At 39.8% G+C, this 20,861-nt stretch overlaps 1 long non-coding RNA gene across 1 annotated transcript; it reads left to right on the forward strand.

The window, feature by feature from the left end:
- Positions 1 to 10,531: 10,531 nt before the first annotated feature.
- On the forward strand, positions 10,532 to 14,798 carry LOC144898635 (uncharacterized). The gene is made up of 2 exons (XR_013627554.1): positions 10,532 to 10,629; positions 12,940 to 14,798. It is a non-coding gene; the product is annotated as an uncharacterized LOC144898635 (long non-coding RNA).
- The last annotated feature ends 6,063 nt before the right edge of the window (positions 14,799 to 20,861 follow it).

A 20,861-nucleotide genomic window follows, 5' to 3' on the forward strand; every position in this document is an offset into this window, starting at 1 on the left:
AGCATGTAGGGCATGCCAACAACAATGCATAATACAGCCTCTGGTGATGGGGGATGGATACACACACACACACACGCACACACTCGCACGCATGCACAGACATTGACGGTGATGGGGCACGGAGCAGTTTATGCTCTTATCAAGAGACGAGCTTTGATCAGGCTGACAGGAAGAGCACTCGCCCCCAGAGGAATTAGCCAAGTCTTGCCTTGCAAAAGCACATCCACAGTAAATCAGCCGTGGTGAGCTTGCAACCGAGCAGAGAGAATATCCGATATGTAACTTAATTAATATGCTAAATGTATAAGGGCATATACCGTATGATTTGCTCCAGTTTCAGTGTTCAGACATGCATTCAAAATTCTCTCATTTTAGTAGTTTGATTTGATAAATGTTAGCCGGTCGGCTTATGTTGTTTTGTAAATAGAAATGTTGTTTTACATAATATAAATATATGTCATTTTTTTATTATATTGTGTTTTTAATCATGTACATTTACAAATATTTAATATCAAAAAATCTTATATGTATTTTTTGTTTGTTCTGCACTGAGGACTTTGCTGCATCATCGTTGCAGTGCGTCATTTTTATTTTAGTATTATCTCATCCTATGTAGACGTTATTTTTATATTTGCACTGCAAATTGTATTGTATTGCAACAGTTATGAATGTGATCATGGTATTTCAGTCATTGCCTGTACAGTTAATAAATGTTTTATCATATCGGTAGTTTGACCCCTAGATTATTTTGACCATATTTGGTTAAAGTGTGGTGGCATGGCGGTCTAATGGTTAGCGCGCAGACCTCACAGCTAGGAGACCAGCGTTCAATTCCACCCTTGGCCATCTCTGTGTGGAGTTTGCATGTTCTCCCCGTGCATGCGTGGGTTTTCTCCGGGTACTCCGGTTTCCTCCCACATTCCAAAAACATGCTAGGTTAATTGGCGACTCCAAATTGTCCATAGGTATGAATGTGAGTGTGAATGGTTGTTTGTCTATATTTGCCCTGTGATTGGCTGGCGACCAGTCCAGGGTGTACAAAAAAAATTGTTTTTTTTTTTGTTTGTCACACATTTCAGATCATCAAATGCATTCACATATTGGGCCACCCTTAGTAGCAACAACTGCAATCAAGTGTTTGCGATGACTTGCAATGAGTCTCTTACCGCGCTGTGAAGGAATTTGTGCCTACTCACCTTTGCAGAATTGTTGTAATTCAGCTACATTGGAGACTTTTCCTTTTGTAAGGCCACAGCATCGCAATGTGATTTAGGTCACTCCAAAGTCTTCATTCTGTTTTACTTCAGCTATTCAGAGGTGGACTTACTGGTGTGGTTTGGATTATTGTCTTGCTGCAGAACCCAAGTTAGTTTCAGCTTGAGGTCACAAACAAATGTCTGGACATTCTCCTTCAGGATTTTTTGGTAGATTCCATTTATCACAGCAAGTCTTCCAGGTCCTGAAGTAGCAAAGCAGCCCCAGACCATCACACTACCACCAACATACTTTACTGCTGGTATGATGTACTCTTTCTGAAATGCCGCATTACTTTTATGTACCCCAAAAGTGCTGGGAATCATCAAGATGTTTCTTGGCAAAATTCAGATGACTTTATCATGCATCCTGTGTATGCCCAGTGTCTTTCTTATGGTGGAGTTATGAACACTGACCTTAACTGAAGCAAATGAGGGCTGCAGTTCTTTGGATGCTGTTGTGGGGTCTTTTGTGACCTCTTGGATGAGTCATCGCTGCGTTCCTTGGTTCATTTTGATTGGCCGGCCACTCCTGGGAAGGTTCAACACTGTTCCATGTTTTTGCCATTTGTGGGTAATGGCTCTCGCTGTTCTTTGCTGGAGTCCCAAAGCTTAAGAAATGGCTTTATAACATTTAGCAGACTGATAGATCTCAATTTATCTCAGTTGTATGTTTTAACAGTGGGGCAATCACTTTTTCACACAGGGCCATTTAGGTTAGGACAGGGGTCTCAAACATGCGGCCCACGGGCCAAATGTGGCCCGCAGGACACTAGTTTGAGGCCCCCGCCTTGATATGAAAGTTTAATGTTAGTGTGGCCCACGCAAGTTTGATTTGGATGCTGTATGGTATCATGTACCCAGAAAAAATTATTACGTTTGATTAATGTTCATGATAAAGGTTAAATAACTGTTAATAGTTATCCTCCCTATCCGTGTGGAAGTGGTACGTTTTTGGCTATTTAAGTTTAAAGGAAATAACTTGAAGGCTATCGTTTAGGTCGCTAGCTCTCTAGTTTGCGAGTTAGCATGTGTCTCAAGACCCTGCAGTTGCGCAATATGTTGTAAATAAAAAGAGTATAAATGTGACTATAGTCGTGTTTTGTCATGTCTACAGGGCTCTAATAATGCTTTGTTCATTTTAATCTGAAAAAATAATTTGTCTACCCACCAACTATATCTGGTTTCTTAAGTTTTTATTATTTGCCGTTTTATTATTATTATTATATTTATTTATTACTGATTGATTGATTTTCTTTATTCTTGATTTATTTATTTAGTTTTCATCTTATTTTGTTATTTATTTTAAAAAGTAAGATATTTGAGAACAGTGGAATGTTTTATCAGAGCTTTTCTTGTAGAAAATTGGAACCAAAGCGACGTTTTTTAAATTTTTTTGTTTTTAATAAATGTGTTTTTTTTTTTAAAAACCTGATGCGGCCCAGTCTCACCCAGACCCGAGCTCCACTGGCCCCCAAGTAAATTGAGTTTGAGACCCTTGGGTTAGGAGGTTTTTATTCTCCATTAATAATAAAGGATTTTATTACATTTTGTGTTGAGTTATGTTGTTGTTATGTGACAAACACTGTACAGCTCATAGTCAATATGTCCACCCATTATCACGAAGCAAGGCAGTAGGCAAATAAGAACATTCTTCAATTCTTTTCCGTACGAACAAAACTACAAAAATAAATTGACCCAATCTGGCTGCACTCGCCGTTGAAATGGTTACCGATCCAGAATCCTGTGCCCAATCCCCTTTTGTCACTTTTGTCCGTCTCCAAACCCTGCGGATGCTCTGCTTGTATAGCAGATGCTTCCAACCAAAAGATGCGAAGCGTGAAAGCAATGGGGGAAATTCATTGCATATATTCTTGCCCCCCTCCGTTCGCCATAATCACCACAATTAGCAGACATCTGCAGTGACTCCAAAGCTACGAGTGTATTCAAGTAATCAGAAGGGCTTCACTGACGCCACTGACTGCGGCCCCCTCTGTGATGGGCCTCATCCTGAAGGGAAGCGTTCCATTAGAAACTCTGTGATTAATTGAGATGGAGAGTTTGCTCCTGGCACCGCAGAGAGAATGAGACCCGACAGGAGGCTTGCGAGATGGCAGAATTGGATGCAGGATTGGTGGTGGTGGCGGTGAACAAGGGGACCACACACTTGATAAGGCAACACAAGGAGCTCACACTGTGGTTTGCAATTAGCTGAATGAGCGCATTTACAAGGATATGATGATTTTCTGGACCATCAAGTAAACAAAAGCGGTTTGGGATCCACATTTATTTGCGTCTTGTGAATAAAAGCAGCAGTGAGCTTCCGCAGAATGCAAAATGGCAAACAGCTAGCTTATAAAATGAGTTATTAGTGATATCTCCTTTGTTATTCTTCCTTGTTAAGATATCATGCTTTATAGGTGATGTTATTGTATATTTAAGGCCCTGTTATATTCCTTTTTATTTGTATTTTAGAGGTGTGAATGACAAAAAAAAGGGTACCGTGTCCCTCAAAAGTGGGGCAAACGACTAAGACAAGAAACACACGTCTTTCTCTTTTTTGTGCATTCTAAACAGATAATAGACACCCATGCTGCTTTCAAAGACATTTGTTGTTTTTATCATTTCTAACCTCAAACGTTACAACAGACCAGCAGGCGAACAACATTGGTTAGCATCACACGTATGAATCAGTGCTATAAATAGTACCTGGTAGTACCTTCTTTTGTCTGAGAAGAAGCAACATCTAACGCAGGGTTCTCAAACACACAGCCCGTGGGCCAAATGTGGCCCGCAGGACACTAGTTTGAGGCCCCCGCCTTGATATGAAAGTTTAATGTTAATCAGTAGCTTCTCATTTATCGCAGATAATACAGTGTGTCTTGCTCCTGCTTGATTCTGTCACAAAGCCTTAGAAAAGCTTGTATACCAGGGGTCTCAAACACGCGGCCCGCGGGCCAAATGTGGCCCGCAGGACACTAGTTTGAGGCCCCCGCCTTGATATGAAAGTTTAATGTTAGTGCGGCCCGCGCAAATTTGATATGGATGCTGTATGGTATCATGTACCCAGAAAAAATAAGTTTTTGGCTATTTAAGTTTAAAGGAAATAACTTGAAGGCTACCGTTTAGGTCGCTAGCTCTCTAGTTTGCGAGTTAGCATGTGTCTCAAGACCCTGCAGTTGCGCAATATGTTGTAAATAAAAAGAGTATAAATGTGACTATAGTCGTGTTTTGTCATGTCTACAGGGCTCTAATAATGCTTTGTTCATTTTAATCTGAAAAAAATAATTTGTCTACCCACCAACTATATGTGGTTTCTTAAGTTTTTATTATTTGCTGTTTTATTATTATTATTATATTTATTTATTACTGATTGATTTATTTTCTTTATTCTTGATTTGTTTATTTATTTTTCATCTTATTTTGTGTAGAAAAATAAAAAGTAAGATATTTGAGAACAGTGGAATGTTTTATCAGAGCTTTTCTTGTAGAAAATTGGAACCTAAGCAACGTTTTTTTCATTTTTTTGTTTTTAATAAATGCGTTTTTTTGGAAAACCTGATGCGGCCCAGTCTCACCCAGACCCGAGCTCCAGTGGCCCCCAAGTAAATTGAGTTTGAGACCCCTGATCTAGTGGAATAACAGCTAAAGTAGGTTCTCTTTAAAGAACAAACTATTTGAGATAGAACAGCGCCTCTGCTGGTTGCACCCATGTAGTACACGCCAATTGGCTTCGACAGAATTCTTATTACGGCCGCTCCTCACCATCACATCTAACTTTCAGTGTGACAGCTCATAAGCAGATTTTCCAAAATATATATATATGGAGCTATTTCTTTAAACTGTTACTCACTGGGTAATTTGCATAAATTTTAACGTCTTCCATCGCAGTTGACAACATGTCTGACAGCTCATTACTGGCGCAGTAGGAGATGTCACTCTTATAAGGCACAGTGCGGTTAAACCTCCACTTAATAAGTTGGTCAGGAAGCAGCATGTCCGACACTTTCCGTCGACGCACACACACACACACATAATATATTATTGTTCATTAGAGTAAATACCTAAAATATTCCTCCGTCCAGTATCAAACATGGCCTTATACCCAAAATATAATCTTATAATCTTCTCACCAACTAACAAATCTATTTCATTTCAGGTTGACATTATGAATTTCAAAATGAAGTCGCCATTAAAACTAATAATACATGATTTTGTCAAACAAGCCTGAATAATTGCATAATGAGCCACTGATTCCGAAGTGGTGATTACAAGGTTACAACACTTGATTGTCCAAACCTTTTTCAAACTGCTCGGTGCCTGATGGAATGAGCAAGGAATGAACAAAGGATAGTAAAAATATGATATTTTAACAATTTTGTGAGGGAAAATTCAGGAAAAATATATTTCACACCACTTTTTTTGTCCAGCGGTTAACTTCTTTTGCTACTTGTTTGACAGTAATGTATATTAAAAAGTCAACTAACTTGTCCTTACTGCTGTGTATACTGCTGTTCTGTTACGCATTAATAAACAATGAGTAATTTTATTTCATTTTACTTTTATTTAGTTTTACAATAGCGGAAAACTTCTTTCATACTTGTTGACAGTTAAGATATACTGTCATGTTATAAAGTGACTGCCCTTCAGCAAGACTCCTTTTCACTTCAGCTATGTCACACACCAAATAAGTTTTATTTGATTTTAGTTTTATTAAGTTTTGTTATGCAGTAGTTCACTAATTTTTATACTTTGATCGTTAATGTTAAAAAGCGAACTGCCTTCAGCAAGCCATCTGGCTCTTTTTGCTGCATTTACTGTGACTGACAAATATCATTTAGTTTTATTTAGTCTCATTGGCTTATATTTATACTTATGTGACAGTTATAAATGGCATAAAGCGTGATGGATGAAGGGTGCTGCTTTCCGCCAGCCTCTCCTCACATTTTTACCTCAATGTCATGCATTGTCCAAGGATGAGTACTTTTATTGGATTTTAGTTTGATTTAGCCTTATTATACGGCAATACTTATTTTTATACTTGTGTGTTAAGAATGTTAAAATGTAATTTCAATTCTTGCTTGAAAATCACTTGATTATCTCAACTAGAAATGCTCGATATTGGCTTCCTTACTGATATTCAATATACCGACATTTTCCAGTACTTCATTATTATTCACTCCTAATATTGGCACCAACTCTTCCTTCAAACAAATGTCAGGTTGCATCCATTGTTATAAATGGACACGTTATTGTACCTTTATTGTGATGCCACTGGAGGAATTTTACAAATAAACACAGTTTGTGCAAAATAAGTCAAATACAGCAATATGCAATACAACTTATAGACAATTACCATATTTATTTTAAACAACAACAAAAAAATATGACCATAACACATTCTGTTATCAACAAGTAAGACATGTTGATTTTGAGGGACTGTCTTGGAAGTTGGGAACAGTCATCAGGGAAGGGATCTGAGTAGAGCCGCTGCTCCTTTACTTAGAGAGGAGTCAACTGCGGTGGCTGGGGCATCTAGGCTGGATGACTCCCTGCATGGTGAGGGAATCTGGGCATGCCTAGGAGGCAGACCGAGGACACGCTGGAGGGATTATGTCTCACAGCTGGCCCGGGAACGCCTTGATGTCCTCTCTGTTCAACTGGAAGCGGAGGCAAGGGACTGAGATTTGTGGACTTCCATATTGAGACTGGTGCCCCTGTGATCCGGACCCGAACAAGCAGAAGAAATTGATGGGTGGATAGATGGAAGGGTTAGTGTCAATAAATGTACAAATAAGAATAATGCTGACATGATATAATTTGGAAAGCTATGTGGTACACGCATCCGTATAAGCAGAGTATTTCATGTGTTACTACGGCCTATTATTAGTAAAAAAATATATTTAACTACAAGTTACATGTAGTATTGTTTGGATGGACAGATAATTAGGCATCAGTAATGTTACATTGATGAGACACTGACGTTATTACACTAGCCTCACACTGCATGGAAAAATGTTTGCTTCCCATTCCGTGTGGAAGTGGCATTTTTTGGCTTCTTACTTAGTCATTATTCCATTTGAAAAACTTCCTTAACTAGTTGTACAACTTGTGTTGTACAGTTGTGAGCCTGTATCCTGCATGTTGTGGTGTAAACAAAGAATAATATGAGTGTAAGGGTGACTATAAGGGTGTTATTTTATGTCTAGAGGCCTCTAATAATGTGAAAAAAATGTATTTAGGAAGTCATAAACAGGTATTCTATGCTCTAGCTACAAAAATATTCTGCTATTAATTGTGAATCCCACTTGGTTATGCCTTACATAACCAGCACTTTCATTGCAATTTGCATATTTACAATCCGAATGGAAATAATGCGTCATCGCAGACATACTGAGCTACTAAGCTTGGTGATATCACACGCTGATATCATTAGCGTTCGAAAAAACTATACTAGTATAAACTGTTTTTTCTTCCAGTATCGGACACCACTAATTTCAACTATTATTGAAATTTATGGTTCTACCTTCGGCCATCTTTGTGTGGAGTTTTTCTTCCTGTGCATGCGTGGGTTTTCTCCGGGTACTCCGGTTTCCTCCCACATTCCAAAAACATGCTAGGTTAATTGGCGACTCCAAATTGTCCATAGGTATGAATGTGAGTGTGAATGGTTGTTTGTCTATATGTGCCCTGGGATTGGCTGGCGACCAGTCCAGGGTGTACCCCGCCTCTCGCATGAAGACATCTGGGATAGGCTCCATCACCCTTGCGGCCCTTGTGAGGATAAGCAGTAGAAAATGAATGAATGAATAAATTGAAGTACTGTGTACTTTGAACATACCGTCCACCAGTGAAACTATTTACAGCTGTGCCACTTAGCAAAACATGCAAACTTCTGAACACACTTTTGAGTCCTTTCACCTAAATCGGGACAACAAGACCTTTTCATTTCAAAGAAAACAACAACTGGACCAAATGTAGAATTGGCGGACGTCTTGCTTTGATGGAGTCTGTTTCTAAATAAAGTAGTGAGAAAAGAAGCTTAAAAGGTTTTCCTTTGGATGTTTGAAAATAGACTGAAAGCTGAAAAGAAAAAAAAAACTGCCCGCTATTGATCTTAGAGTATCATTCCCACCCGCCGTCAAATCGGCAGTCAAAATCACACGATAATCCAACCATAAGCCACTTTGTTCAGACTCTTTAGCAACCTTTTTAGCATATACTCCCCTTGTGGTCCTTGGTGTGATCTCCCGCTCCTTAATACAGGACCACCATTTGAAGGGCCATCACCATGGTTACCAAATAGCGAATAGCCCCCTACTGGAGTTATTAGGATGTTGATAATGCTCTGTGTTGCCGTTTGAGGCCTTAAGGTCAAAGTAAGATTGTGTGGCACCAAGAAATACAATACTATTATGAACTTGTTGATGATAAAACAAAGAAAGGTGGTGATTTAAAATACTAATTTAAAAACATTATCTACATACCTCAAAATACAACAACCATTACAATACAATACAATGAAATACAATATAAACAAACAATTCAGATTAGGCACAGCAAGTGAAGACTGGGGCTGGAGCTGGTCATCGATAAAACATTGCTTTTTAATGCTAGACAAGACTAGACACACACAAACTAATAAACACGTCTAAAAACCTCAGGTAGGGGTTTAACAAGAATATACTGATGTTTGAGTTGGTCACCTGTTCAGACACAGTCTCAAGTTCTTGTTTTTTAATGCACAAGATTAGACACATGCAATCCAGAAAAGGATATGTAAATGTCACAAAAAAGTGGGCTAATAAATTGACAATAAAAGCACAAATACTGCGGATTTCAGAAAATAACAGATGGAATGATACAGCACTCTACAAGAAACAATGAAGTCTGCAAAATTAAATAATAAAAAAAAATTGTTAACTATAATGAAAATGAAAATGGTAATATTCATGATGATTATAATGATGGTAATAATAATAAAATTATAACAATAATGATAATAATGATAATAACAATAATAATATTACAATGACAATAATAACAGGGGAAAACAAGACAGTGGCATGAACATGATTATATTTTGCAAAAAGGGGTAGGTATTTATAAGCTTTTGCTTCAGCCTACTCCTTTTCGGCTTGTGATCAGATAGTTGAATACAGATGTAAATAATGGAGAGTTGTATTTTGATTGGTGTGGGAGATGCACTGTCGTGTTTCATGTATTTGCCCCAAAAAAAACAAAAAAAAACTTCACCCCATTTTTACATAGAATATACACTAACTCTGTACTTAATTGTCCAACTTAATAGATGCTACATATTAGCTACAATATGACAATAAGAACTTTTGGTGTACACAAATGTTAGCAACACTAGCATAGCGTATATAGCCACCTAGCTAGGGGCCGTTCAGAGGCGGTATCATGTCCATGAAGGAGGAGGTTTGTCCTTCATGAATTCATGAGAACTAACAACTTCAAAAGTGACCGTTGAAGCGTTTTTTTCTTTATAAAAGTGTAGTAAACAAGTATTTGTTTGGTGTTCAATAATGGGCTTTTCTGACACATTGTCGAGTCAGTTTTGCATAACAGAGTGCCTTCAATTCATGGCATCACATCTTCCTTAGAAAATATACCTAAAACATACACACAGGAAGATATAAACGTGGAAGAAGCTTAGAGGTTTTCGAGAACCAGAGGATCTAAAGGGAGAATTATCCATGCACCATTTCCTCCCTTACAACTGCGTGGAGAATTGTGCACTTCCTGCATCTTCTACGCCACACACACACTTGATATTTCATGCTTTTCATGCGCCTGCTTGATTTATTTATAAATGTTTCCTCCAAATGGGTTAAGCCATCACATTTTAACAGAGTACATAACTTAAAACATGTAATTGTTGTGAATTTTCTATAAAGAACACTGAAAATGTACACATGAGATGACCAATGTAGGAAACACATATGTAAGATGTTTCTGTGCGACTATTTATGTGTTTCCGCTCAGTAAAAGTGTGTGTGAATGTGCGAGAGAGACAGTCTATTGTCTGCAGACATATAGCAGCACGCTAACGCCGAGTGTCCTCCTTCTCTCCCCACCCGCTTTTCCTTGAATAATACAAGAGCTAGCCCGGCCCCCTTGGCCTCATCTGTCCAATGGGAGGCTCGCATCCTGTCAAGCTATGTTGCCGCCAGCCAATCACGCTCCTCCCGGTGATCCGTGCGAACCGGATGCCCTCCCTCTACTTGAGCTGCCGAATCAGACGTCATGAGTGGATTTTGGGCACCGGCTCTCATTCGGTGTGGAGTTGCTCCGGGACCGGACGGAGAGTGAAAATAGTCACCGGTGGACATCTACTTGTTGGACGATCGGCGTGAGTATGCGTGAATATTTAAATGTGGTAAAATTGTAACGGAATGAGACGTGAGTGGATATTTAAATATGTGGAAGTATTTTCATAAGAGCACAACCGCGCGACTGTGGGAACATTCCCCCATAAGAAAACATTGAATAACACTACTTGAACTTATCCAGTGCTTCACGAGAGGTATCCACGCGTGGCGCAAGACTTACATAGTGTAAAGTTTTCAACTTAAATTCATCTCCACTCTCTCCTCATCCCAATGCGCGTCAAAGGCTGATAAATGGTGGCTATTATTTTTCAGCTTGAACAATGCGCACCGGCTTTGTGTGGACCATCTGTCATTCTATCGACATTACAGAACAGCAGCACCTCCTTCTGAGGGGAAAAAAATCTCTCGCGGTCTCTCTCCCTCGTACACACACACACACACACGTACACACACGCACACACACACACAGGCACCTGAAGAGCAGACAGCAATCATTCAGAGCCACCACCCGTCTATGACCACGCCATGACGCATGGTGTGTCTGCTTAACCTAGAAAAAAAACACACCACTGCTGAAATTTCACATTTACTACACATGTGATGTCCCGTGTAAAATGCAACAACACAGCAACAACGCCTCTGCAAAAATAGACCGGAACAAAGTGTCTTCTTTTTGCGCATCTGAATGTCTCACATGGCTCGACTGCCATTTTCAGGGCGTCCACTCTTGAGAAGCTCATCATCAGCAAAAGACTGCTTCCTTTTTTTTTTTTTTTTGGTGTTAAAGAAAAAAAAATGTTGCTTTTTTTTAAAGCTGCCATTCATGTCTCTCAGCACTAATATGGCTTACGGTTAATGAGCCAGTCTCCATAAATTCTTCTGCCATCTGGAATATAGTAGGTCTAGACGCTGAGTGCAGCATTGCATTAAACAGGGCATTGAACACAGCGTGATTTAATGACATGAAAAAGTGTGTTGCCTTTAATGAGAAACTATTCCTATCCACATTATCCTGATAAGATGGAGGAAATCATTATTTTAGGGTAATTAAATACACTAGAACAATCTAGGCTGGGTGTCTTTCAACTTATTGTTATTTTAAAGCAATCCTTCACATAGGAAATAATGTATAAGGGTATTCATTTGCACCGGATTCAAACTATCACCATGATATTAACATGTTTTAAGAAACATTTGACCATTCTTAGCTGCCATACCAGTGTAAAAAGAAGTACTTAATGAGACTAACATAAAGCTACTAACCTTTTAATGAGAAATCATCGTTACCCTGATAAGTTGGAGAAACTCAAAGTTAATTAAATGCAATGAAATCCCTGGTTGATTTTCAAGTTGTTCTGGTTTCAAAATCATTAAAAATAATCAAATAAATAAAAAGCGAATTCATTTGCCCCAGAGTCAAACTGTCAAACACGCACACACGCACACACGGTACATGCCATGTTTTACGTCCTAACTGTCATACAGCTATAATTAGAAGTATAGTAATCCTTTACGCTTATCTATAAAAAAAAACCTGGTGGTGTTTTATAGATACTGCTTACTACCGTATAATAATAAGTGCATTTATGTTAGCATCCGCCAGGTTTAATTAATTGCTAGAATATTAATTGTGTGTTAACTGAGATCTAGTTAACGTATTATAATCCCAATAGTACATTTTATGTGTCGGCAACATTCACAAGCTGAAAGAACAATACTATATAGTATATACTATGGTTATCGTCATACTTTCTGTCAAAGCAAAACACGGCTATGGATGATGATGGTTTCAAATTGTTGACTTGGGTGCTTCCAATAATTGATGGGATACTCGTTTGGGGGTTAACGGATGTCCTAGTCCACATCTGTTTAATATAGTTTTAGGTCGTGGGCGGGGTGTTGGCTTCTTCCGTCTCCTGCTGCAACAATGCCGCTAGCTCCCATGTAGCCCATTTATCGCTTGTGAGAAGTCCCATCCAACTGAAAGCCTCTGAAGTGCAGGCGGCCATTGTCGTTGGCTCGAAACCTTCCTGCAGCTCCATCTTGTGAAAATCTAATGTTGTTACCATCAGGGGAGTCCAACCACACATCACATGACTCCTAACAGATCCACTTCCTGCCTCCATCAACTATTGAACACAGACTGTACACGAGGAGAGGAAATGTCCCCCCCCCTACTCACCCGCCCCCGCCGCCCTTCAGTCTCCATGAAACTTTAAATTCATTATTTCTGAGTCAACTGGAAGAGATATAAAGCAAATACGCTTAGTGGGGTGTGAAGCAAAAGTGGGAATAAACCTCAAACCGGTGTGTTTCTTTTTCATTGCCAGACTTCATCCACGGAGCTGCAGCTTTATGGGGGGAGCCACAATAGCACAGACCACTTGGACAGCGTGCAGGCCTTGCAGGTAAATGACGTCAAGCGGTCAATGAGTTCACATCGACAGGAACTTGTGTCCATATGTGTGTTTAGTGCTTCCCTGTGTAAATGGAAAGGTTAGGTAATGGAGACCCCACTGCCCCCCCTCACCCACTTTGCACCGCGCCTCAGGCGTCCACAGCATACTGCCCACCTAGATGAGTGCGTGACCTCTGACCTCACGTCTAGCCAAAGGCTCAGGTCTGTCGGGGTCAAGCCAGGTGGCTTTCAAGGCTCTTATTGGAGCGTCCAGGAGCACATGACATTTGAACCGCGCTCCTTTTTGCTTAATTAAGAAGCTCTTAATGCGCTAGGTGTGTCATTTTCCTGCATTATGGATCAGACGTAGACGGTCGGGAAGGAGGTGAGCGAAACCTGTTAAACTCCGAACATCTGCTCTTGTTTCGGTCTGCTTCTTTATGACGCCGAGGACGCTTTAATCATCGCAATGCTGTCCGGCTCGCTCGCGTCGCACGCACACGGTCCTGTCGCAACACGCTCGACCACATGAGAAACTCCCCATGGAAATTTTGGAATCTTTCCCATTGTTCCTGAAGGAAAAGGGGGGCTTTCATATGGAAGTGGGGAACGCCAGGAAATGACAGGCATTCTTTGTGGACTGTTTGAAAATAAACGGGTGGCTCCGCGCTTTTTTCCTCCTGACAATTAGCCCGAAACTCAAAATGAGGACACAATTAAAACTTTATCAGTCTTCCAATGGAATCTTCTGTTCATGTGTCTTTGTATTTTGCTCCTTTTTTGTCCTTATTTTACCCCCCCCAACAGACCTCCCCCCTCCGGGTTTTAAACACGGGCCTGCTGCTTGAGCTCTGCTTTATGAGGTGTGACAGAGAGGTCTGTCTGCCGAGACGGCCTGTGCAGACTGGAACATAAAGCTTTACATTGGGTTGGCTGCGGTCGCTTCGGGGTGGACTTCAACTTACTTCACCGCATATACAGGAAGTGGCGCTATATATGTACTGCTGAGCTGGCATGGAAGCGTGTGTGCAGGGTAAAAGGGGGGTAGCTCCTAATAAAAAATTCCTAGTTTGTACTTTTCATAAAAGATGATCGACTTAAAGAAAAGAAGGCGTGCTTTCTTCATATATTTCATTCAGACTAAACAGGTTGTAGATGCTTTTTCTTGCGACGGCTCTATAATTCCTTTTTAGGCGTCCAGTCAAGCCATATCACACCTTACGTGCCCTGCACCCCCTTCCTGCCTTTTCCTCCACCTCTTTTTTTTCCCACTGGGCCGGTGGTAGTTCCCAGGTATTTGTGCAGTGTAGCATAGCCAGGAGACTGCTTGTTCAGTCCTCCGTGAGACAAAGACAGCGTGCTTCCAACAGAGGGATGAAAGGAAAAGGGGCTGTGCAGCCACTCCTTTTTTACAATGGGAACCCTCCTTAGTGAGGCTGTAGAGCAAATAACCACCTTTCTCTTTCTTTTTTTTTTAACATCGTCTCCGAGTAGGAAGTGCGCTGTTGTGTACATACAAGCACTGGATGTCATTTACGTTGCCTAAGGAACTTTTTCATTACACCTGTAGGTGGGATCTGAAAGTTATCTGATTCATTTGTTCAGAAAGCAACTTTCAAGAAAATTGCTGAATTATGTATAAATTATGTAATAAAATAAAAAGAATGGGAATAAATTACATAGAGTACATGAGTGTGGAAGTAGCCAACACCTTTCCTGACACAGAGCAAATCTGTTTAGCATGTAAGGGCATTTAGATCAACAATACTATCTGCCCCAATGGCTGGATGGGACAAAAAAAAAAAAAGAGAATAAATTACATAAAGGATTCAACTTAAAGCAGTAAAACTACAATGCAAAAAGTAACAAAAGAAACATTTTATATTGATATACTATGTTGTATAAATATTTTTTCAAAAAATATAATGTTGGGTTAAATCTGCTGATCTGATTTTTTACATTTTTTAAAGAATATTTTTTGCTTATTTTGTCACTGGATTCCAATTACAATGTTCAGACTGTTGTTGGCAGAGGTTCTTGCTCCACTGACATATTTATTTTATTGGAAAAACCTGCGTCCTTATCACATTCTCACTGTTGAGTTATGCACTAGTGGCGGCTCAGTGGATTATTATCATCTCACGCGGTCATCAGGGGGAGGGAGCGGAAACCACAGGAGTCTTCTTTTTTATGGCTTCAGCTACAGAGACAACCTGTTTTCAGACACCTCTCTTCTGGTGCTTTTTTTATGACATCATAAATTCCTCCATTTCCTCTGACCAGCCCTATAGGTTGGTATAAAGGACGTACCTGGGCGGTAATTGTCTGTCTGGCTCGCTCATCTGTCAGCGCCGCCGACACACACCACACGGAGACACACATAAAGTGTAAAGATATATTTGCACGATGTAGAGAAGGTTTCTTTTTGATTTACTTTTCTAATGTAGGTCGGTGACCTTTCTGCACGCATCAACAACAGCCCACTCTCATACCTTTTGTTTGTCGAAATCTGAGGGTGAAAAGCAGAAAAGAAAGGATTACGGGGGAAGAAAGGAAGAAAGAAGCCCTAAGGAACATTCTGCATCCATCTGATGCATGGCCGGGTCTCCTCAGGGAGGCAGGAACAATACGCGCACCAGCACGACAACATTCCTTAAGGGTTAAAAAGGTCAAGGGTCACCCAACGACCCCACCCTGCCAATCAGTCTTGAGGTGCACGCACACACCAGCTCGCTCAGTGTGTCTTTGTTTTTAAAGTTTATGTCATCGCACTTGTTGAACAGACTCTGCACCTTATGTTACAATGTGCCCTTTGCTCTCTATTGGCGCTTTTACTGTCTCGTAATGGTCTTTGTGTCCCTCACTCTGCTGTCCGTGCGCACTGCTTGATTGATTGGACTCTTTTTGGACATTTTTATATAGGGCAGGGTGCATCCAATCAGCCGAGTCAGCAAACGGAGGTTTCAATTAGAGCAGATTGGTGCAGGTTTACTTAACCAGAGCTACATATGGATGAAAGAACCACAGACTATAATTAAAGCCAATATTTAAGGTCGTCTTTTATGAAAACTGTGGCTTTGTGAAACCGTAGCACATTTTGGATAACGTGAAGCATATGCATAGGAGTTGCCATTGTAAGGGTCCCCCCGCAACGCAGATCTGCAGGTCTGGTAGTCATTATGAGTACAGTATACACTGGACATGCCGCTACGTTCAAGCCTCGCCCACTGCTGCATCGGACCACCCCAGAGACAAACCGCTGGGACCTCCTCCTTTGACTCTTGGGGAAGTGCATTTTGGGATTTCCGGAGGCTCGGCTAGACCTTAATCACCTTGTGATGAAAGCAACAATACAGTGGAAACTCCGAAAGCTTAAAAGTAAAACAAAACTTGGACTTCAAACCGTCATCATGTGTGACGTAGACAGAGTGAGTTAATGCCTCAAATCTGTGTTGCTTTTATGTGGAGTTTTTTTGTGTATACAGCAAGTGTGATGATAACCGTAGAGCAGAAAATTAGCCTTAGGCTTATTTTCAACTAAAAATACAACAACATCACTAGTAGCTATAGGATATATTACCACTAGTGGTTTAAATAAACAGATTGAACAAATTACAAGTTAGCATGTAGCTTAAAGCATAATGGCTAATGAAGAGCATGAAAATGACAAAGCGAAACAAATGTTTCTTTTATTTTGCATACGTACTCTATTTAATTAGAGAAACACCACTAGATGACAGTATCGCTTTTTAAACTGCTTGGTGTCGTCAAAGCATGAGTAGTTTTACTTGATTTTGGTTTTATTGTAGAGTTGTTAAATTCTCTTTATTCTTGTAAGGCAGTTAATAATATTAAAATGTGACTTAAAATATTGCTCGTAGAGTCAGTAAAGATTTTAGATCAGGCATGTTCAAAGGGTGTATCGTTTAACTGTATGGTAGTACTCAGCTCAAAGCTTGTATTTCAGTTACAGGGGACGCTTTAAAGATTGTAGGATGGGGGTGGTTTGATCCGGAAACAAAATGTATTTAAAATTACAACAACTTGGAAGTCCGCCGGCTCCGTGAAACAGATATGTTCCACTTCAGAGGTTCTGGTGTATGCAGAAATATTATCCCCCCGGTTGGCACATTGCGTCAACATGAGCATTGAACTTGAGTCTACGCTGTACTTCATTCCGACAAACTTTCGCTCTGGCTAATTCTCACTTCCCTGTGTCCTCATTTCTGTGTGCGAAGACGACTATAATCCGTCTGAATTTTATCATCCACATTAAATCTCCTCCCAGTCGAGCAAGGAGACATCAAAGCCTATCTGGCTGCAGCTGTGGAAGTGCTCCAAAGATCGTTTACTGTCGGGAGCTTAAAAAAAAACGCCTCTATTTTTCTTTATTTTGTCTAGCAGCTGACGCCTCTTCCCACCCACAAGCGTTTCTGTCGGCGGGCTGGAGTGGCCTCACCCAAGGAAGAAGTTTCCTGTAGAAATAGATGAGTGTGGTGCTATGGAGCTTGCTATGGAGCTGCATGGTGGTTTGTTAGTGATCGGCTCGTGCAGGAGTGGTCCGGCTGCTTGCCATATGGTGTCATTATCTGCTATTTCAAATGATTATCTCCCTCCATCAATATAACCTTCCAATGTGTATGTGTGTGTGTGATTTGAGCTCTGGATTGTACCCCCGTTGTAAGACTGTCTGTCCGCCTGCAGTTTCGCCTCCCCCCCTTTTACGCTGGGTGAGCTATGATCACCCCTTGTAACCTCTGTTCCTCCCCCCTTCACCTCTCCCAGACACACACACACACACACAAATATATATATATATTCAGAGGGTCTCTCCACACAAAAGAAATATTCAGCTGTAGAGAGTGGGGGTCCTCCGAGGGTGCAACATTGAACTGGATGGAAGGGGGGGAAGTGGATTAAGAAGAAATGGCTGGCTGACACTTGGGTTGCCATGGCAAAGCCCCCTACTACCGCGACATGTCGACACACCCTATTTTTCATGTAAGGTCTCATTGTGAGGTGAGAGTGTGAATAGCCCATGTGGGGAAAAATACAAAAAAAATGGTTAAAACTCATCTTTATGCTTGGCAGAGGTAAAAAAAAAACTAAAGTTCATTATTATACTGTGAAAGTACACAATAATAAATACAGTGCAACCTTTGAAGTCAAAAATCATAATGCGTTACAGTATGTTGCCTGCAAACAGATCCCTGTCAAAGAGTAGTTTTACTCTATTTTTGTTTTTTATGACAGTTAAAATAATAATAATATAATATATTATATATTATGTATATTAATAATATATAATAATATAATAATATAAAATGTTACTTAAAACATTGCCTGCCACCAGAGTAGTTTTACTCTATTTTTGTTTTTTAAGTTAAAAATAATAATAATAATAATATAATATATAATATATTATGTATAATATAATAATATAATGATATAATGACATAATAATATAATATTATAATAATATTATAATAATATTATAATAATATTATAATAATATTATAATAATATTATAATATAATAATATTATAATAATATTATAATATAATAAAATAAAATGTTACTTAAAACATTGCCTGTAACGTTAGTAAAGGTTTTGGAAGAAATTACTTCACTTTCCAGATTTCCTACTGGAAAAAATGACATCACTTCCTGTCTGCTTCTCTTTCAGGTCGCCTAGAGAACACATTTACAGTAACACACGGGTATTATGTATATCTTAATGCCTTATTTACTTTTATTTTGTGTACTACATTGGGTTAGGTGTAAAGGTGGTGATAGGGTTGTTATTTCATGTCTAGAGGACTCTAATAATGTTAAAAATGATATTTAGAAGGTCAGAAATAGTTTTTCTATGATAAGGAATTCTACTTCACGGAAATCCAATTATCACGGTCGGGTCTAGAACCAATTAACTGCGATAAATGAGGGATTACTGCAAAAGTGTTCTGCCGAGCCTAAAGGGAAGTTTTATGAAATAACAGTAGTGTCAACAAAAGCTGAGATACCGAAAAAAGAAAATAAGGTTCATTTGAGGATAAATGGCCTCCGTAAACAAAAGTCAATGGAAATCAGTGTAGTGTTAGCGGAAACCTGCTAACTTAACACCTTTATTCATTCAGCAGGTTGTTACAATTTTAGAATCATATTTTATATACTATAAACTTTCTACAGGGTCATGTATTTCTTTCTCCGGGATTGTCAAAATGTATCGGTGCATTTTAACAAGAGGAGTAGAGCGTGCACAAGCAGTAACTCAAAGAGCCAATTATCTCTCGTCTTTACGGCTTTCTGAATTACAGCTGCAATAACGTGATGTATTTCTCATCCATGTTGGGCAAGGACGGGATGGGGAGGGGGGTGTTGCGTTGGTGTGGTGGGCTGACATTTGCCTCCTCCCCACCCCAGCAGAATAATGGATTCAGCTTGCCCGCAACCCCCCTCTGACCGCCCCCGTTGCTCAATGACATCAGCAGCCTAAGCCGATAAAATAGGAGGGGTAACAAACGTTCATAGATGCGCGTTCGGGCACCATGACGTCAGTCTCCGGTCGGCGAGGCGGCGGGGTAACACTGCTGCTAGTTGTCCCCCCCCCCCGAAGCTTTTGACAATGGGAGCTCTCAGCCAGTGGCCAAGCGGTTAAAGGGACGGCTGCACAGTGGGACATGGCGGCATTGTTCCCTAGGTTAGATGTCCATAAGAACCATGACAGCCTCTAATATTATTCTGACTAATGTTGCACATAAGTGTGTTTGTTTATGAAAAGGTCAATGATTTGCTACATGTAGCGTCTCCAGCCACGCAACAAAACAATAACTGTAAGAACAGTCATTTTTAGTTTATTGTTGCCTAAAATGTAAATCTTAACCAATAGAACACATTTTACTTCATGGTAGATATTACATATCTCTTCTTCTTTCTCTTTGGGCTTTTCCCTTCAGGGGTCGCCACAGCAAATCAATCTCCTCCATCCAACCCTGTCTCTCTCACACCGACTACCCTCATGTCCTCCTTCACTACATCCATAAACCTCCTCATTGGTCTTCCTCTACGCCTCCTACCTGGCAGCATCCTTCTACCAATATATTCACTATCTCTCCTCCGGACATGTCCCAACCATCTCAGTCTGGCCTCTCTGACATTTATTTAATGTTCCTCTGATGTACTCCTTCCTGATCCTATCCATCCTGGTCACTCCCAATGAGAAGTAGTTACATTTTAGACAACATAGACAAGGCAGTTAGTGCCTTCTTGTTTTTTTCTGGACATCATACTTCCTGTGGTGGCTATTGTCTCATCAATTTATTATAATGGAAGCTTTAAATGGCCCCCAACAGCAGCCCATGTTATTATTATGGTTATTATGTTATCCTTTAAACATGCAATAAATGCCTATTTTGGCAAACAATTACTGACACCAAGTGGTCGATGTAGAATACTCCATTCATAATTGGAATGCTTCCTATGCCTTGTATTTGTATTTTTGTACCTCAATAAATTGTAATGACAGAATTGTAAACAAAAAAAACTGGCATTGAAACATGAGTTCAGAACATTCAGTAAGAGATTGTCCAATAAAAAAGAGAATAATGTCACATTTTTACGTGTTCAAAGTGCATTTCAGAGCACATTATTAAGGAACATAATTGCTAATAATTTGTCAATAATTCATGACAAAGCAAAATTATCTATCGAAATTGTATTGCATAAAAGTATGCTGCTCACTTTGTGGATTATGTTGAGTCTTTCTGTTTATTTGTTTTGCATCAGACTTATGGAGGTCTACACTCACCTGGGTGTTATTATAGTTGCTCCACATTCTTTATCACATTGGTTTGG

Source organism: Doryrhamphus excisus, linkage group LG6 (genome assembly GCF_037039965.1).
Source record: "Doryrhamphus excisus strain RoL-2023G ecotype Guam linkage group LG6, RoL_Dexc_Guam_v1.1, whole genome shotgun sequence".
Classification (NCBI taxonomy): domain Eukaryota; kingdom Metazoa; phylum Chordata; class Actinopteri; order Syngnathiformes; family Syngnathidae; genus Doryrhamphus; species Doryrhamphus excisus.